Raw genomic sequence first — 19,500 nt, 5'->3', positions numbered from 1 at the left:
AATGTTTTAATTTGTAGCACCCCCCCTCTCCCCCCCAAAAAAAGGTTTAACACATTTTTATGAAGGGATGAACCCCCCAGTAGTAATTTTTTTTTTTTTTGGGCGGGGGGGGGGGGGGGGTAATTATGTAGTGGTAAAATTGCCATCATGAAATTCTTGAAAAAGTCTAAATAATGACTCTCCTTTAACATAAGAACATAAGAAAGGTTACAAACGAGAGGAGGCCATTCAGCCCATCTTGCTCGTTTGGTTATTAGTATCTTATTAATCCCAGAATCTCATCATCTCATCATGCAGCTTGAAGGATCCCAGGGTGTCAGCTTCAACAACATTACTGAGGAGTTGGTTCCAGACCCTCACAAATCTCTGTGTAAAAAAAGTGACTCCTATTTTCTGTTCTGAATGCCCCTTTATCTAATCTCCATTTGTGACCCCTGGTCCTTGTTTCTTTTTTCAGGTCAAAAAAGTCCCCTGGGTCGACATTGTCAATACCTTTTAGAATTTTGAATGCTTGAATCAGATCACCACAGTCTTCTTTGTTCAAGACTGAATAGATTCAATTCTTTTAGCCTGTCTGCATACGACATGCCTTTTAAACCAGGGATAATTCTGGTTGCTCTTCTTTGCACTCTTTCTAGAGCAGCAATATCCTTTTTGTAACGAGGTGACCAGAACTGAACATAATATTCTAGGTGAGGTCTTACTAATGCATTGTAAAGTTTTAACATTACTTCCCTTGATTTAAATTCAACACTTTTCACTATATATCCAAGCATGTTGTTGGCCTTTTTTATAGCTTGTCCAGATGAAGACATTTCTGAGTCAACATAAACTCCTAGGTCTTTTCTATAGATTCCTTCTTCAATTTCAGTATCTCCATTAGAGTTTTATAATGCACAATTTTATTGCCTGCGTGCAGTACCTTACACTTTTCTCTAGTAAATGTGAATTTGCCATGTGCCTGCCCAGTTCTGAGTTGCTGTCTAGATCATTTTGAATGACCTTTCTGCTGCAACAGTGTTTGCCACTCCTTGTGTATGATGTGTATGATGTGTATGAATATACATTGTTTTTATTCTATATTGATTTAATTATGGCAAATCTACTTTAAATATGTTTTCTGCTTATTATTGTGTCTATGTTTAATTTATGAAACGCTTACACAATGTAATATATTTATTTTATGTGGTTCATTAGAGACGAACGTGAAAGCAACTGGGACCTGCATCTTGCGGCGGTTGTAGACAGTGCGGGCTTGCAGACGCCTCGCACCAGCGCATTACTGTTATTCAACATGCCAACAGTCCCTACATGGTCGGAACAGTCCCGATTTCCTAGCAAATGTCCCGCAACCCGATGCATGATTTCCATTACACAAGAGTAGATGTTAAAACTTCATGCTGATTTGAACTCGGCTCTCGCCAAGATAAGCACCAACTAAGACGTAGCTTTACAGTAAACTAATGTGATCCATATGTGTCTCCATCCATTTACGTTTCCTTCCATATGATGATGTAGATATCCTTCTGTCTGGTGTTGATGGCTGAAGTGTAATGCTGGCTCCAGGGATCAGCTTATTTTGCCTCCCTGGCATTCAGCACACACAACGGCTGCGATGCTGGCACCGGGGATCAACCACAGTGCGGCCTCCCCAGCGCATCAGCATGACAACCGTCTGGATTGAGCTAAGTAGGGTACATCTATGGGGTCTTCAAGTGGGCACCTTCCATCCTCGGTGTTTCGTCGACTAGCCCACGACACCTCAAGAGGGCTTGACGGTGATTCTGGCATCCCAGCATCACCCCCCTCCATCTCCCACTCAACTCAGCCCAGCTTACTTACCTGTACATCAGCGTTTCTTTCTTTCTATTGTGCTTGAGATCTCCAGCCAGAATCTTTCCATCTCAACCACAGCCAGTTGCTGCTCCTCTCTGCTGCTTCAGATAAGTTCTTCACTGTGTGACGCAACTCTTGGCCACTTAATCCGAAGTCTCTGAGAAACCGGGTTGTAGAGTGTGCCACAAATCCTCGACAACCCACCTCCACTGGGTAAACCCGGACTCTCCATCCTCGCTGTTCCGCTTCAGTGGCTAGTACAGTATTTATTTATTTAATTTATATAGCGCCTTTCATACCGAAGTATCACAAGGCACTGTAGACAAATACATAAAAATACAATAAAATACAAAATATACAATAAGAATAAAAAATAATCATTAAAAAGTTAGCAATTATGTTGCATTAAAACCACCAAGATAAAAATGCCATTTTATAAAAATGTGTTTTAAGTTTAGACTTAAATATACCCACAGACCCAGCTTCCCTAACACATGGAGGTAGAGCATTACACAGTTTAGGGGCTCTAAAAGAAAAAGCCCCTACCTCCCGTATTGATTTTATTGACCCGAGGAACAACGAGCAGCCCCGCTTCCTGTGATCTAAGAGTGCGATTTGGGAGATACGCGGTCAGTAGCTCCTGCAGATAGCTAGGTGCTGCTCCATTCAAGGCTTTATAGGTCAATAATAAGATTTTAAAATCAATTCTACATTGAACAGGGAGCCAGTGCAAGGAGGCTAATACAGGGGTGATATGCTCATTTTTTTTGGTTTTAGTCAAAATTCTAGCAGCGGTATTCTGAACAAGCTGTAGGCGGGACACCGCAGTAGAGTTAGTGAAAACCACACACTGTGCTCTTCGTGTGGTTGACACATCTGCTGATCACTAACTTACACAAAGGTAAGAATGCTTCATCACGTCTATTTTTACTGTCATGATGGTCATGTTGTGTTGAGTTGGGGGGGATACGTCTATTATATGATAATGAGTGTTTTTTTTGCGTATGACTCCTCCCACGTGTATGATGCATATGACACACACACCCCCTCCCCCGCCCCGAGACGATCGTCCCGTTGAACAGTTTCCAAATGTTGGCAAGTATGGTTATTTGATTTATTGTTTCGATTTTCTTAAGTATTTCTCGTGCATATGCGGTTGATTTTCAAATGAATAATGAGAATCAATTGAAACTCGCTACATAAAAACGAGACCAGCTCCGCTCAGTAGGGGGAAGAGAGACAGGAGACGGAGAGAGAAAGGAGAACGGGGAGCAAGATCTAGATCCCGAGTAATTATTTATAGATATCTGTACCTTTGTTTTGGCCATCCAGCCCTTTTGTGTTCCTGTTGTTTTTTGCCTTTTCTTTTGGTGTGTTTATTAAATATGCACTATAGTGCTTAAACACATTCCCCTGCCTGTGTGTCTGTCTTCCAGGTCCGTCAGCAGGGGCTGACGTCATCGCTACACCTTCACCCCACCACAAGATGCTAGCACTGTTTTTTGCTTTTGACTGCACCAACTATGCCCGCTGGCTATCTGTGTACATCTGTGATAAGCTGCCAGATTATGCCTCTGAAGACCATGAGCAGTTTGTGCAAGGAAATCGTTCTTTGGCTCAGTCTAAAAATAAATTCAGCAAAGTCTGGCTAGACATGGCACTTGAACAAACAGTAAACTGTGATAGTAAAGTAAAAAGGGGTATAGTGGGTTTAACTTTAAATCCAGGAGCTTTCGCGTGATGGTTCATCACTGCTCATGAGCGCTCGGCTATCACAGCTTCCATGAAGGTAATGTGTGATATGGTAGACTCAGACATTTCATAAGGAGGCTGCGCCACGTCGCATGCAATGAGATGAAGGAGATGTAAATAAGATGGTTAGCGCCAGCACCAACTCCATGACAACCCCATTTGATTTGAATGCTGACTTGACAGCCCTCACCACATTGAAACTGGCATTGTTGCACCCGCAGAGGTTGCCACCAAGCTTGCTAATGTGAATGATGCAAGAATAAAAGCAATGAATCAGTTTGTGGAAGACAGACTAAATTCAAATACCACTGGAGTTGCACACGTTGAATTTGTTGCATGTCTTACTGTGAAGTGTGCATACCGATGATAGCAATGTTCCCCTTAGTGCTTCATAGTAAAGAGTTCACACGTAAGGCCACGATTTTGTCACTGAGGTCACGGAAATCGTGAAAATCACTGACATTTTTCAAATTCACGAAATCTTGAAAATTGATATAAAAACAGTTTTGATTAGGCGGTTCCTTTCTTTCCTTTAAAAAATGCATTATCATGCGCTGAAAATAGAAATCTGTGTATCTGTACATTGTTTGGTTGTTTCACACAGCATTTACGTGTAGCTATATAGCTCAGCGAATGAGATAGCTGAGCGAGCAAGCATGTAAATCAGTGACAGCTAAAATGAAAAAAAAAATTGAGAGCTGTTTTCTGTAGAGGCTTTCTTTACAACATGCTGTTTGTTTCAGAATCATGGAAACTATAAGCCTGGTTCATGCAGTACTTCTGTTGCAGATGAATGCGATATGTCAGGCGCAGAAAGCTTGCTGTGCAGCTTCACTATGTGCTGTACGGGACGCATCGCGTCGCATCCCTTTTGACTGCACAAAGTGGTCACAGCTGTTGTTCGTATAAATACAATACTTCACGTAATTGGATAAATGTACCTTTAAGTAGACGTGCTGAGCTTGAACCTCTACACAAGGTTTTCGCAGCGTGATCGTGAAAACCACATGACTGGAGACATGCATATAATCTCTCTCTCTCTCTATTAAAAAGAAATATTGATATAAATACAATAGGCACTCGTGTGAAAATGTTAGGCGTCTTAAAAGAAGTTCTAAAGTCTCATTCATTTTACCATGTGTGGTTCTGTGTTCCTTTTCTCTTACTATTTTAAATGAATTGCCTATTTAAAGTCATCAATTAATATGGCCTATTAAAGTCATCAATTAAAATTAGACGATTACTAATTTGCCTATTTTGACCATTTTTCAAGAGTTTTCAGTTCCAGCAGTTTGATTTCATACACAAAACAAATCAAAACAACAGAAGCAATGGGCTGTTCTAATATATGTGCACAGTGCAGTTTAGTGTCCCATTTCCACTGCCTGGTGCTTACGACTACATGCCAGCCGCTGCATAGGTTATTAAAGGCATGTCTACCATGTATTCTTGTTTTGCGTTTCACTTTCCATCCCTCTTCTTTTGGAGGGTTTATTCAATTGAAGGCTGTCTAAAATTGTATGTAGTGTCATAATGGAAATGAAGGTTCTTTCAATTTCACCTTGTTCTGAAGGCAGAGTTACCGTCGGTTTCTTTAAAACAAAAAACAATCCCATCTCACAATCCCCCAGTGACCTTTAATGCATGGCAAGGATTTCCGAGGTTTGCCAGGTTTGGCAAAGGCACTGAAACGCTCTCTTGGACGGTGAGCCGTGGGCAGCCGAAGCCTGTAGTGTCAGGCAGTGGAAACAAGGCATGTGTCTTCTAAGCCCTTTCAAATGGTTTAACCCCGGGTTCTTAACCCTAACACACTGCAGTGTTCGATAAACAGGGGAAGCGGAACTTTCTGTTGTACAATCTGGAAATTAAATTTAACATTCAAAAGGTTAATGCACCATTTGGATCAGTACAAGCACAAAACCCACACAGTGACATTTATTTAATCTCTTTACTGGGGTCAGCGAGGAGCACAATGCTAGTTCAAATCTTTAAAGGAGTGCAAAAGGGTAGGGTTGAAATTTCAACTGGCTTCACTCACTGTAAAACTTTCTGACCTATTCTAAACTGTTTTCTATGGACAGGGTTCATACACTTTTTCAACATCAAAATTCCATACTTTTTTCAGACTTCCATTTGTTTTTCCCAGTCTTGTGTTTTAGTTAGTTTCTACTAGTTTTTCGACAGTTATCCACATAGGCGGGCAGCCGCAGAGCATTACAGCTTTTTGATCCAGAGCAGAAGTTGCACTGGTTTTCTAAAAGTATTTGTCAGAATCTGGAGGTGCATATCTATCAAGGGACAATGTAGATACGCAGAAGAGAATTAAGATACAATCTAAGAAATGTCCAATATTTGAGAACTACATTGCATTATTTACAAAAAGAATATAACAAGTTGTATACAGCAAGTATACTTGTGCCAAAATAGGACAGTATAATGGTACCAATGGCATACTAAAACCAGACAATTTTGGCACAAGTATACTTGCAGGATATTACTTTTCTGTAAGGGATGATATTAGATTCTGATCCAAACGTCTTTATACCCTCTGTTAAATGTTGAACACTACGGGAGGTGAAAAATAACAAATGTGCACGCATTATAGATTAAAATGTGCAGGTGTCGTATAAATACTAAATGCAGCACACCCTCGCTATAACAACCCTGTTTGGGTCCAAAGCCTTTTGTTCGCTATAGTAAAAGGACAATCCAAAACGAACAATATAAACTGCTGGAGTAAGTTAAGGAAGTCACCTTGGATAAAAAGCATAAGCTAAATTATTAATAATATATTAGTACTGTTTTTATTATTTGATTTTCTTTATTAACATGCGTTTATACTACAGAAAGAGTCAGTGATGTTTATTTATTTTTTCCCTGGGTTGGGATATAACGTTAACGATTTAATAAAGGTAACAACAAGATAACAATATGTGAATCTTGGTGAGCAGAGTATAGTATCTTGTAATTCCAGTTTGTAACTTCATTTAAAAAAAATCATAGCCTTCAGAGTCATGTGACATATACCAGTGCGCTGACTGGATAGGAGTGCTTGAGTTGTCAGGATGTTGTCAGGGGTGTTACATGGGGGAATCCTCGTAGGATTTGGTCGCAAGCAATATAGTTGCTACTAGTAAATTGCCTAGACAATTGCTGCTAGAGCTGCTGGCCTACTTTCGAGATCAATTATTAACAATAAAAATGAATTGCGGAATTATTTTCATTCTCCTGTGATACTAGTAAAATTCCACACTTTCATAACAGACAAATGGTTTTTCAAGCCCTGGAAATGGGTTTGGCATTTTTCCATACTTTTTCCAGACTAGCGTACGAACCCTACGGAGCTGCCTCTTTCAAAGAAATGTTCACTCTTAAAAGTCATTGTAGAACTGTGACATGCACTTCCATTCACTACACAGGTCTTAAATGTCATTGTAGAACTTTGACATGCACTTCCATTCACTACACAGGTCTTAAATGTTGCCGTTTTGAAACTAGCAGTTTTTTTTTGTTTTTTTTTACCCTGGCTGAAACTGCTGTGAAGCAAAGCATATCAAAGACAGTAAAGGAATTGAGAAAAAAAAGTACCTCTTGGCTTTCATTTGTTCTTGCAGCTTATTGTACATCTCTAGAACTGAAAAAGAGAAAGAGAAATATGTTTAATTACCCTTCTACACAAAACAGAATTGTATAGGTATTGCCCATTTATCCTCATTCAGACCCCTTACTTACTAAAGACCCTGGTGTCTCTCAATAGATAATCCTCTACTCTTTCTAGGAAAGCAAGTTGTCCGGAGAACATTTCGGGGGACCATTCTACTTGTGAGATGTCTTGCTCATTATTTTAATCAGCATATATTTTTAAGAGGAGACGATTATCTAATCAGGGATACCAAGATATTTAGTGTGTAGGGTCTGAGTGAGGGAAAATGGGCACTACAACCCCCGCCTCTAGTCTTGCTGTAAACCATTTGCTGTTGCCATAATATGTGCAGGTATTATTCAAGAGACCATTCCTACACCGAATGCATGGCAGTCTCTTCATGTGCAAACGGAACTGTATTAACTCTCTCTAACCAAATTCACTTCTTTATTTTTTTCGTCGTTCAAATTTCACATTTGTTAGTTTCATTAGTGTGATAGGAAATAATATATACAAAATAAAAGGTTGCTGTTAAATTTGCATGAAATATGATGTCCTTACAATAGGAACATTATCACTGGTCCACCCTTTACCACACAGCCACTGTATGTGCATGTTTAAAATTAAACGTACAGACAGAAAGGTTCCTTAACATATCCCGAGATTCTGATACTCCTTCAATAGGTAGTTTTACTGACGCCCTGCAGTTCCGGATAATCAATAATTAAGGAGGGACCTGGAAAAGCTTGATAAGCCACAGTTCCATTTTCTTTTAAAAACCGACTGTATCCTTGCTTTTTATTACAAACCAACTTATTACATTTGTTTTCATTTTCAAGCAAAAATTAGGTGAGTCTGAAACTGTAGGTTATCACTGTAATTTTTCTTGGTCTCAGAAGACCACTCAATTAGCTGAATTAAAACTTGATTTCAAGGTCTATCACTTCTTTTATTTGTAGTACAACAATTTACCTACCACCTTTTAAATATGGTCACCACATGTGGCTTTTCATCTTAACCAAAAAAAGGGACAGAACTCAAAAAATGGAAATAAGACTCCCACTGTATAGCAATTTGTTCCATTCCTGGTTTTACTATGGGATAAATAAGAGACACCTGAGCTTGTTACCTATACACACTGTGGCTAATCAAGACCCACCTGTTCTCTCTTGCTTTCCATGCTCTTTAAGCCTGATATTTGCTATATGCTGCTGTGTTGCTGCTACAATTTCATGTATTATGTTACTATCATGTATTGTGCACTCTCCACTGTATTTAATGTATTATGCATTTTTTTTTTTTTTTTTTTACTGTATATCATGTATTATGCATTTCTCTGTATTTAAAGTATTATGTATTTTCTTGTTGTTACTTCATCTTGTAAAGCTCTTTGTGATGGTGGTCCACTATGAAAGGCGCTATACAAAATAAAGATTGATTGATTGATTGATTGAGGTAGTTAAACTGCTATGCAGTAGGAGTCTTATTTCCATCCCTGAAATCAAAGGCATTGTTAAACTAGTTTAGTTGAAGAAAGTAAAGAGTAATGGGCACATTTTATACACAGAGTAGTAAAACAGGGCTGATTCTGCATCAGCTAAAATTGCAACAGGAGTTTTATTTCCATCTCTGAAAATACAGTGAAGTTCAGGCTTGGAAGGACAAGGCTCCTATTGACCCAGTTGTAAAAGCAGCAGTTCTAGCCAGTGGAAGCTGTAGTATCTGAACTGAGAGCACCTGGGAGACAGAGGCTGAGCTTGTCAACGGTAGCTGCGATGTTTCTCTGCTGTAACCGGCACTGCCCGAGCTCTTCCATGGAATTCACCAGGTTTCTCTGCTGTAACCGGCACTGCTTGAGCTCTTCCATGGAATTCACCAGGTTTCTCTGCTGTAACCGGCACTGCCCGAGCTCTTCCATGGAATTCACCAGGTTTCTCTGCTGTAACCGGCACTGCCTGAGCTCTTCCATGGAATTCACCAGGTTTCTCTGCTGTAACCGGCACTGCTCGAGCTCTTCCATGGAATTCACCAGGTTTCTCTGCTGTAACCGGCACTGCTCGAGCTCTTCCATGGAATTCACCAGGTTTCTCTGCTGTAACCGGCACTGCCTGAGCTCTTCCATGGAATTCACCAGGTTTCTCTGCTGTAACCGGCACTGCTCGAGCTCTTCCATGGAATTCACCAGGCTTCTCTGCTGTAACCGGCACTGCTTGAGCTCTTCCATGGAATTCACCAGGTTTCTCTGCTGTAACCGGCACTGCTTGAGCTCTTCCCTGGAATTCACCAGGTTTCTCTGCTGTAACCGGCACTGCCCGAGCTCTTCCATGGAATTCACCAGGTTGCTCTGCTGTAACCGGCACTGCTCGAGCTCTTCCATGGAATTCACCAGGTTTCTCTGCTGTAACCGGCACTGCTCGAGCTCTTCCATGGAATTCACCAGGTTTCTCTGCTGTAACCGGCACTGCCCGAGCTCTTCCATGGAATTCACCAGGTTTCTCTGCTGTAACCGACACTGCCTGAGCTCTTCCATGGAATTCAAAGCCCATCTCTTCAATGTTACAATTTATTTGATTATCCGTCACAGCCTGATTTTTTTTTCTCTAGTGCCAAATTAGTCTGTCTTTATTGTGCAGTTACACAGCGCTTCCTCCAATTCCCCCCCCCCCCCCCCCGATGAAAATACAGCAAAAACAAAGCGAACGAGACAAGCTACTGTAATGTGAAACCGTTCATCATCAACAGTTTTAGATACTGTGATGATTCTTTTTGTTTTTATCTTTAGTTGCTTTTATGCATTTTCATTTGCAAGTGAACTGCGGCATTAGGGCCTTATTGAACACTATATTCTGCAATTTTTAATACTGACTTTGGATACTGTTTTAATTGTGGAAAAAAAATGGTTTTAAATCTTTTGCTGAGTTGCATTGCCTTTTACGTTTTACGCAGTTCTGTGCATGGGTAACTGTCACAAGGCTGGCTGAGTGGTGACACGTCAGACCCGGAAGAAACACACACAGACAGTAGAGCAGTAGCGTTCAGAAGGTTTATTGCAAAATAAAAAGGTTTTAAACACAAAACAGGACACGGCACTTACGCCAAAATAAACAGACAAACAAAACGGATTAACACTACCAAACGGTGGACTAACAGACAAACGAACAAACACGGTGAGTGAAAACATATATTTACTTTTTCCTTGGTTTACTTTTTATTTTCTCATTCTCCACACCCGTTCTCCACTCACCGAACACACAACCCCGAGTGAGTGAAAAAATGCTGTTTTTATTCAGTTGTACCGAGACTCGATTGCTAGTCAATCATTCAATTGGAATCTCGGTACAACTGCACGTGAATTAATTAAGTGCACTTTCCCGTGTTCACATACTAATACTTTAAATGCACGTGATGTGATGTGCCATCCTCGTGCCTAAATACAAATATACAATTTAAATCACACGTGAAACACAGACCCGTTTATATCCAGTGTACCAATGCCTATACACCAACATTAACACAGCACACGCAACATACAACATAGAAACGCACACAGGGGCGGAGCACATTGCCACAGTAACATTTTGATTTAATTCTGCTGTTGGGTTGTTAGTGGGACATTTTACATACTGCTACAATACTTATCGGATTTAAAAGTATGTACTGTATTACAGTCCACGCGTCGTCTCTTTTGGCAAGTGATATTTTCAGATTCATATCGTTGTAAATTAAAATACTTCTGTTGAAAATATAGTACTGTACCGACAAAACCAACTACAGTTCATTTTAATGGAAGCCTACTTATTTAAAAACACAGTCCTTTCAGCTATGTATTTTTTACATTGTATCTTTTTTGTCTTCCCTGAAAAACGGACAAGGGTTGGAACGGGCCCAAATGAAATAATCAGATATGCGTCACATGCTTTTAACCGTCACTGAAGTCATAATTTTATAGGGTGGGATATGCAAGTGCTGACTGTATGACATGCATATTTCTAAACATTTAAAACATATAACTCTAAAATACACAGTACCACCACTAACCCTTTGCAGTCTATTTATTAAGTGCATGTCAGGCGCGTCAGGTCCAATTTATTTTCACACGCGCAGTTAATTTTAGACGCGCTGTTTAAAAGTATTTTTTTTCCAGTCAAACGGGTTTAAAAGGCCCTGCATATCAACTAAGCACTCACTAGGCATCTCCAGCCCCGCCCCACCCTTTCGTTCGCTATCGCTTTCACATATGCTAAGAAATAAATAATAATAATAATAATAATAATAATAATAATAATAATAATAATAATCGTACATACCGATCAATCATCTCCTGATCACTCGTTTTATCACCAAACTCCTCAATAATGCAATCCAAGTCATTATTTGATTACTATAACATCTCAAAAAAGCTCTGCAAATGTCTGTGTTCTCTGTGTGCTGATACAGTACCATTCAGCTTGTTTCCTTATGACCGCACCCGTTATCTGATGCCAGGGGCAGGTATGACTATTCATGAGATACACCTTTTTTTTTTTTATCGGCTTGTCTCGGCTCCTGTCGCTCCCACTCGGCCATTGAATGGTTTTCTCTTCTTTTTCCGGAGAAAAAACGACTAGAATCCCGTTTTTTTGATGATGTCGGACAGGGTCCGATAATGGACCGGATAGGAATAATTGCAATGTCGGACCAGGTCAGACAATGGACCGCAAAGGGCTAAACACCAAAAGGTGTTTAGAAGACAGGCAACCTAGTTTCAAACATTAAATTATTGAGATTGATTTAGAAAAAAAAAAAAAGAACATGCATGCCATGCAGTTAATCATGGAGAGAGACAGACAGCTGGAGCTGCATTCATCTTGGTACAGGAACCAGCTTCAGGACTATGTGTAACTGCGTGTAGGCTTTGTGTCGGTGCACATTTTAGATTGTCTTGAAACAAATTTATAACAATGTGACTGATAACTGCACAGCTAGAGGTTCCTTGTGTATGAGACAACAGCACTCCAGTGCACACCCTACCTCCTTCCCCGCATCCTGCAGTTTGCTGTTGGTGTCTGTTACCTGACTCTGAAACAAAGGGTTAAAGATGTCTGAATGAAGACTCAATGTTGGGTCTAAGTAAATCTGCAGCTCTAAAAGGTGAGGGCTGTATTTCGCTATGTGTGTGCTTCTTAAAAATAAAACAGAGAAACCCAGGAAACCTATTTATAATAACCCAGTACATTTCAAAAGCATTAATGTGTTTACACCACATTCAGCAATTTAACCTTTGGCGGTGGTAACTACACTTTTTATTTGATTCACTGTTAACTGATTCATTGCAAATCTTGCCATGAAACACAGACCATAAAAGAGCCTGCTAACTGTGGAAACAGTCAGTAGGGGACCTCTTGTGGATAAATATTCTCAGTGCAGCCCCAGTTCCAATATACCGACATGTACAGAAAAATGGAAATACGAGGCTGGTGTGAAAACAGATATGCAGGGCGCCTCAGTTTCCCCCTAGACTCTGATAACTTTCATCACAATTGTATTAGCAGCTCTCTAGATAACTAACATGCCACTACAGACCATGTTAGACAAGTGAGGAAATCAGACCAGCATGCTATAGTACTTTCATAACCATCAGTTATACAGCAGCTGAATGTAGTATTTTGGAAGTGTGTTTGTAGCCTGCAGTGTGCTAGTGGAGTAGATGGAAGATGTTAGGCTCCTCTGCTCACTTCTTGCACTCAATGGTCTCTATAGAGAACCTCCCTGTTAGGTTTACTTTCTGAAGGTTTGTTAAGGGGCTTGGCTGCTCGCATGCAACTGCACAAATGTGCAATATGAAACATTTTACGATTCTCAACTCTGCAAACGTGCAATCTCTGAAAAAGTTCATATGTAAAAAACAAAAGTTGAAAATAAAAGTAAATATATATATATATTGTGAAATAGCTGGACGTGAATTAGCTCCCTACCCTCAACCGTATGGAGTGGCCTCCCAGAGGCTGGGTCAGGAGGTGAACTACCCTGGCTAGCCCATGCAGTCACCTTCCCAGGAGATTCTCAGTCCTCACTTACACACCTGCTGTGGCAGCACTGTTCCTTGAACCAGGGAGAGCAGCGAGTGTGAGTCAGATAAGAGGAAATGAAGAAAGAGGCTCTCAGTTAGGGTTTGGAAAGCAGCACACCACCACACACTACGTCTGTAAAAGCCTGGCTCCCCGCCAGCTGTCCCAGAAATGACAGGACTCTAAATGTGCATTTTGTGCATTTTGTTTTCATGGGATATTTTATTTATTTAGTTAGTTTATTTCATAATTTATACAGACGGATCACCCTGTGTACAGGACATTCCCTACAAGGGGAAGAGGGATAAAGACTTTGTTTTTTAATGAAGCCAGTTACGGCAGAGGGAATTAAGCCAGACCAAGGATTGACCTGTATGGAACTGTGGGTGGAAGATACCAGGTCAACACCACTGAGACAGCAAATACACTGAGAAGACTTGCACACAAGGTTGATTTTCAATAGCTTGGCTAAGAAAAGGGCTGTACCTTCTCCGCTGGTTTATAAGTAGCCGTCTTTGTTTTCTGTGTTTAATTTTCTTCTGGTGTCCCAAACATCTGCACAAAAAGACCTTGGGGGCTTCTACGTATCTGCTTGACACGATCGACACCCATCTTGTCTGCTCACCATGTTAGACATCTCTGCCCCTGCTGCACTCAAGTCAGGCTGTGTTGCAGCTGGTCAGAAATGGCAAATAAATCAAATGTTATCGCATGAAGCCGCAAGCCTGCTGCACAAACAACAGGCTTTATACCGACTTGAAAGAAATCCGCAACTCTAAAAGGCGGGAGCAGTGTTGGGGTCTGTTTTTCAATTCCAATTCCATTTCCTATTATTTTTAAAAATAATTTCCCAATTCCAATTCACATTCCCTTTTAATCAATTCCAACACATCACTGATCAAAATTGCAATTAGCACTAATGTTAAAACACAGTGGCAACAAACTACTTAAACTGAAGTTGCCGGTAGTCAATTAAATGGGCTTCAAATGAAAGTAGTTGGACAAATCAAAACAGTTATGTTTCTAAAATATTAATTCCAATTCCTTTGCAGGAACAGGAATTGGGAATTTATTTTAAAAAGGAATTGGAATTGAAAAACAGGAATTGACCGGAACCCTGGGCGAGAGCTGTATTTTGAGCGCTCCTCCACATAAACACATCATAAGCAGTTGTTTAAGTGGGTGTAGCATTGGGATTCGCCACCCCTGGCTTTTTATTCTTTTCAGGGTTCCCATCAGCCTTCCCCTGGACAGCGGTCTGCAGGTGTGTGAGTGGGTGGCACCGTCCTTACCTTGAGTTTCTGAGCCTCGCCCCTCACTTTGAGCAGCTCTGTGATGGAGTCCACGAAGCCCTGCTAGTGGAAGTTCCACATCTTCTCTATCTCGCGGTCGTGGTTGCAGATCCACCCCTCCAGCTTCTCTATCTCGTGGGCGTGGTTGCGGATTCGCCCCTCCAGCTTCTCTATCTCGTGGGCGTGGTTGCGGATCCACCCCTCCAGCTTCTCTATCTCGCGGTCGTGGTTGCAGATCCGCCCCTCCAGCCTCTCTGTCTCGCGGTCATGGTTGCGGATCCGCCCCTCCAGCTTCTCTATCTCGCTGTCGTGGTTGCAGATCCGCCCCTCCAGCTTCTCTATCTCGCGGTCGTGGTTGCAGATCCGCCCCTCCAGCTTCTCTATCTCGCGGTCGTGGTTGCAGATCCACCCCTCCAGCTTCTCTATCTCGCGGTCGTGGTTGCAGATCCGCCCCTCCAGCTTCTCTATCTCGCGGTCGTGGTTGCAGATCCGCCCCTCCAGCTTCTCTATCTCGCGGTCGTGGTTGCAGATCCGCCCCTCCAGCTTCTCTATCTCGCGGTCGTGGTTGCAGATCCGTCCCTCCAGCTTCTCTATCTCGCGGTCGTGGTTGCAGATCCACCCCTCCAGCTTCTCTATCTCGCGGTCGTGGTTGCAGATCCGTCCCTCCAGCTTCTCTATCTCGCGGTCGTGGTTGCAGATCCACCCCTCCAGCTTCTCTATCTCGCTGTCGTGGTTGCAGATCCGCCCCTCCAGCTTCTCTATCTCGCGGTCGTGGTTGCAGATCCGCCCCTCCAGCTTCTCTATCTCGCGGTCGTGGTTGCAGATCCGTCCCTCCAGCTTCTCTATCTCGCGGTCGTGGTTGCAGATCCACCCCTCCAGCTTCTCTATCTCGCGGTCGTGGTTGCAGATCCGTCCCTCCAGCTTCTCTATCTCGCGGTCGTGGTTGCAGATCCACCCCTCCAGCTTCTCTATCTCGCGGTCGTGGTTGCAGATCCGCCCCTCCAGCTTCTCTATCTCGCGGTCGTGGTTGCAGATCCACCCCTCCAGCTTCTCTATCTCGCGGTCGTGGTTGCAGATCCGTCCCTCCAGCTTCTCTATCTCGCGGTCGTGGTTGCAGATCCACCCCTCCAGCTTCTCTATCTCGCGGTCGTGGTTGCAGATCCGCCCCTCCAGCTTCTCTATCTCGCGGTCGTGGTTGCAGATCCGCCCCTCCAGCTTCTCTATCACGCGGTCGTGGTTGCAGATCCGCCCCTCCAGCTTCTCTATCTCGCGGGCGTGGTTGCGGATCCGCCCCTCCAGCCTCTCTGTCTCGCGGTCGTGGTTGCAGATCCGCCCCTCCAGCTTCTCTATCTCGCGGTCGTGGTTGCGGATCCGCCTCTCCAGCTTCTCTATCTCGCGGTCGTGGTTGCAGATTCGCCCCTCCAGCTTCTCCATGAAGTGTACATGTTCCTGCCCGTCGTACACCGACCTGAGAAAAAGGGGACTGGATTAGAACTCGAGGTCCAAACAAAAAAAATCATTAACAAGCAATGCTGGGCCGAGCTTGATCCCTTTGGAAGCTGTGTTTGTTCTATTTGACCCAGAACTGGACATGTACTGTATACATTCAGTCAACAACAATTCACATTTCTATAGCGCCTTATATCACAAGGATCCCAAAGCACTTCACACACAGAATAATAATTAACAAGTGCTACAACTATTGTATACTGTATATTGTACAGAAGGACTCTGTATCCAGATATAAAAAACAGTGTGGGCCCCAGTCCTCCATCATCATCCATGGGCCCTACTTTGAAGATGGTGCAAAGGCAAGTGAGGAATAAAATTATTTGAACAGTATGAACCTAGAAAGAAAGTACTCAGACCAGTGATACACAAATACATGTCAGGTGTTCGATACCATTAGTACCACCATTGAAAACGGGCTTCTGCTTCAAAATGTGGCCCTATAACCTCTGACCTGAGAAAATCTGAGAGAAACTAAAAATTCAGACATGGTTTAAAACATTAGCTTTAGGTCAAACTGCAATGTTTTAATAGTACTTTGTTTCCATCGCGTACAGTGCTTTGTTTCCATCGCGTACAGTGCGTTGTTTCCATCGCATACAGTGCGTTGTTTCCATCGCGTACAGTGATTTGTTTCCATCGCGTACAGTGCTTTGTTTCCATCGCGTACAGTGCGTTGTTTCCATCGTGTACAGTGCGTTGTTTCCATCGCGTACAGTGCTTTGTTTCCATCGCGTACAGTGCTTTGTTTCCATCGCGTACAGTGCTTTGTTTCCATCACGTACAGTGCTTTGTTTCCATCGCGTACTGTGCTTTGTTTCCATCGCGTACAGTGCTTTGTTTCCATCGCGTACAGTGCTTTGTTTCCATCGCGTACAGTGCTTTGTTTCCATCGCGTACAGTGCTTTGTTTCCATCACGTACTGTGCTTTGTTTCCATCGCGTACAGTGCTTTGTTTCCGTCACTGTGGCAATGAGGCCACGCCCTTGTGCGTAGTTTGTTTATATGTTACGTGTTGTGTGTAAATGTTGGTGTTTATGTATAAAATACACGGGATATAATATGGGTTACGAGCACAAGTGTTTAAAAATGTAGATTTGTATTTAGGCACGAGGATGGCACAAATCACTTCACGTGCTGGTTAAAATGTAATGTGTGGTCACGGGAGTACACTCAATTAATTCACGTGCAGTTGTACCGAGATTCCAATTGAATGATTGACTAGCAATCGAGTCTCGGTACAACTGCATAAAAGCAGCATGTTTTCACTCACTCGGGGTTGGGTGTTCGAGAGTGGAGAACGGGAGAGAGAGGAGTAAAAGAAAAGTAAGAACATAAATATAAGTGTTTTCACTCACCGTGTTTGTTCGTTTGTCTGTTAGTCCACTGTTTGGTTGTGTTTATCGTTTTGTTCGTCTATTTATTTTGCCGTAAAGTGCCGTGTCTTGTGTTTTGTGTTCAAACCTTTTATTTTCTGTTCTGTTTAATTATTAAATGCTGAGCGCGATCATGCGCTCAGCTTCATCAAAACCCCAAGTCTCTGTGTGTTACTTCCTGTTGCTGGTCTGACGTCACCCACTGCAACCGTCTTTGTGACAGTCACGTACAGTGCTTTGTTTCCATCACTTACAGTGCTTTGTTTCCATCACTTACAGTGCTTTGTTTCCATCACTTACAGTGCTTTGTTTCCATCGTGTACAGTGCATTGTTTCCATCGTGTACAGTGCTTTGTTTCCATCACTTACAGTGCTTTGTTTCCATCACTTACAGTGCTTTGTTTCCATCACTTACAGTGCTTTGTTTCCATCACTTACAGTGCTTTGTTTCCATCACTTACAGTGCTTTGTTTCCATCGTGTAAAGTGCATTGTTTCCATCGTGTACAGTGCTTTGTTTCCATCGCGTACAGTGCTTTGTTTCCATCACGTACAGTGCTTTGTTTCCATCAAATAGTGCTTTGTTTCCATCGCGTACAGTGCATTGTTTCCATCGTGTACAGTGCATTGTTTCCATCACTTACAGTGCTTTGTTTCCATCACGTACAGTGCTTTGTTTCCATCAAATAGTGCTTTGTTTCCATCGCGTACAGTGCATTGTTTCCATCGTGTACAGTGCATTGTTTCCATCACTTACAGTGCTTTGTTTCCATCACGTACAGTGCTTTGTTTCCATCAAATAGTGCTTTGTTTCCATCGCGTACAGTGCATTGTTTCCATCGTGTACAGTGCATTGTTTCCATCACTTACAGTGCTTTGTTTCCATCACGTACAGTGCTTTGTTTCCATCAAATAGTGCTTTGTTTCCATCGCGTACAGTGCTTTGTTTCCATCACGTACAGTGCTTTGTTTCTATCAAATACAGTGCTTTGTTTCCATCACGTACAGTGCTTTGTTTCTATCAAATACAGTGCTTTGTTTCCATCGCGTACAGTGCTTTGTTTCCATCACGTACAGTGCTTTGTTTCTATCAAATACAGTGCTTTGTTTCCATCGCGTACAGTGCTTTGTTTCTATCAAATACAGTGCTTTGTTTCTATCAAATAGTGCTTTGTTTCCATCGCGTACAGTGCTTTGTTTCCATCACGTACAGTGCTTTGTTTCTATCAAATACAGTGCTTTGTTTCCATCACGTACAGTGCTTTGTTTCTATCAAATACAGTGCTTTGTTTCCATCGCGTACAGTGCTTTGTTTCCATCACGTACAGTGCTTTGTTTCTATCAAATACAGTGCTTTGTTTCCATCGCGTACAGTGCTTTGTTTCTATCAAATACAGTGCTTTGTTTCCATCATGTACAGTGCTTTGTTTCCATCGCGTACAGTGCATTGTTTCCATCGTGTACAGTGCATTGTTTCCATCATGTACAGTGCTTTGTTTCCATCATGTACAGTGCTTTGTTTCCATCGTGTACAGTGCATTGTTTCCATCGCGTACAGTGCTTTGTTTCCATCGCGTACAGTGCTTTGTTTCCATCACGTACAGTGCTTTGTTTCCATCGCGTACAGTGCTTTGTTTCCATCGCGTACAGTGCGTTGTTTCCATCGCGTACAGTGCATTGTTTCCATCGCGTACAGTGCATTGTTTCCATCACGTACAGTGCTTTGTTTCCATCGCGTACAGTGCTTTGTTTCCATCGCGTACAGTGCATTGTTTCCATCGCGTACAGTGCATTGTTTCCATCGCGTACAGTGCATTGTTTCCATCACGTACAGTGCTTTGTTTCCATCGCGTACAGTGCTTTGTTTCCATCGCGTACAGTGCATTGTTTCCATCGCGTACAGTGCATTGTTTCCATCGCGTACAGTGCATTGTTTCCATCGCGTACAGTGCATTGTTTCCATCGCGTACAGTGCATTGTTTCCATCACTTACAGTGCATTGTTTCCATCACGTACAGTGCTTTGTTTCCATCGCGTACTGTGCAT

The 19,500-nt window shown here is 42.2% G+C and overlaps 1 pseudogene; it reads right to left on the bottom strand.

The window, feature by feature from the left end:
* The window catches only part of LOC117421123 (exocyst complex component 6B-like), a 186,964-nt pseudogene extending 177,123 nt beyond the window's left edge, over positions 1-9,841 (bottom strand).
* Positions 9,842-19,500: the final 9,659 nt, after the last annotated feature.

The sequence above is a fragment of the Acipenser ruthenus genome, chromosome 1 (genome assembly GCF_902713425.1).
Source record: "Acipenser ruthenus chromosome 1, fAciRut3.2 maternal haplotype, whole genome shotgun sequence".
NCBI classification, from domain to species: Eukaryota; Metazoa; Chordata; class Actinopteri; order Acipenseriformes; family Acipenseridae; genus Acipenser; species Acipenser ruthenus.
This window is presented reverse-complemented; position numbering and strand designations above follow the sequence as displayed.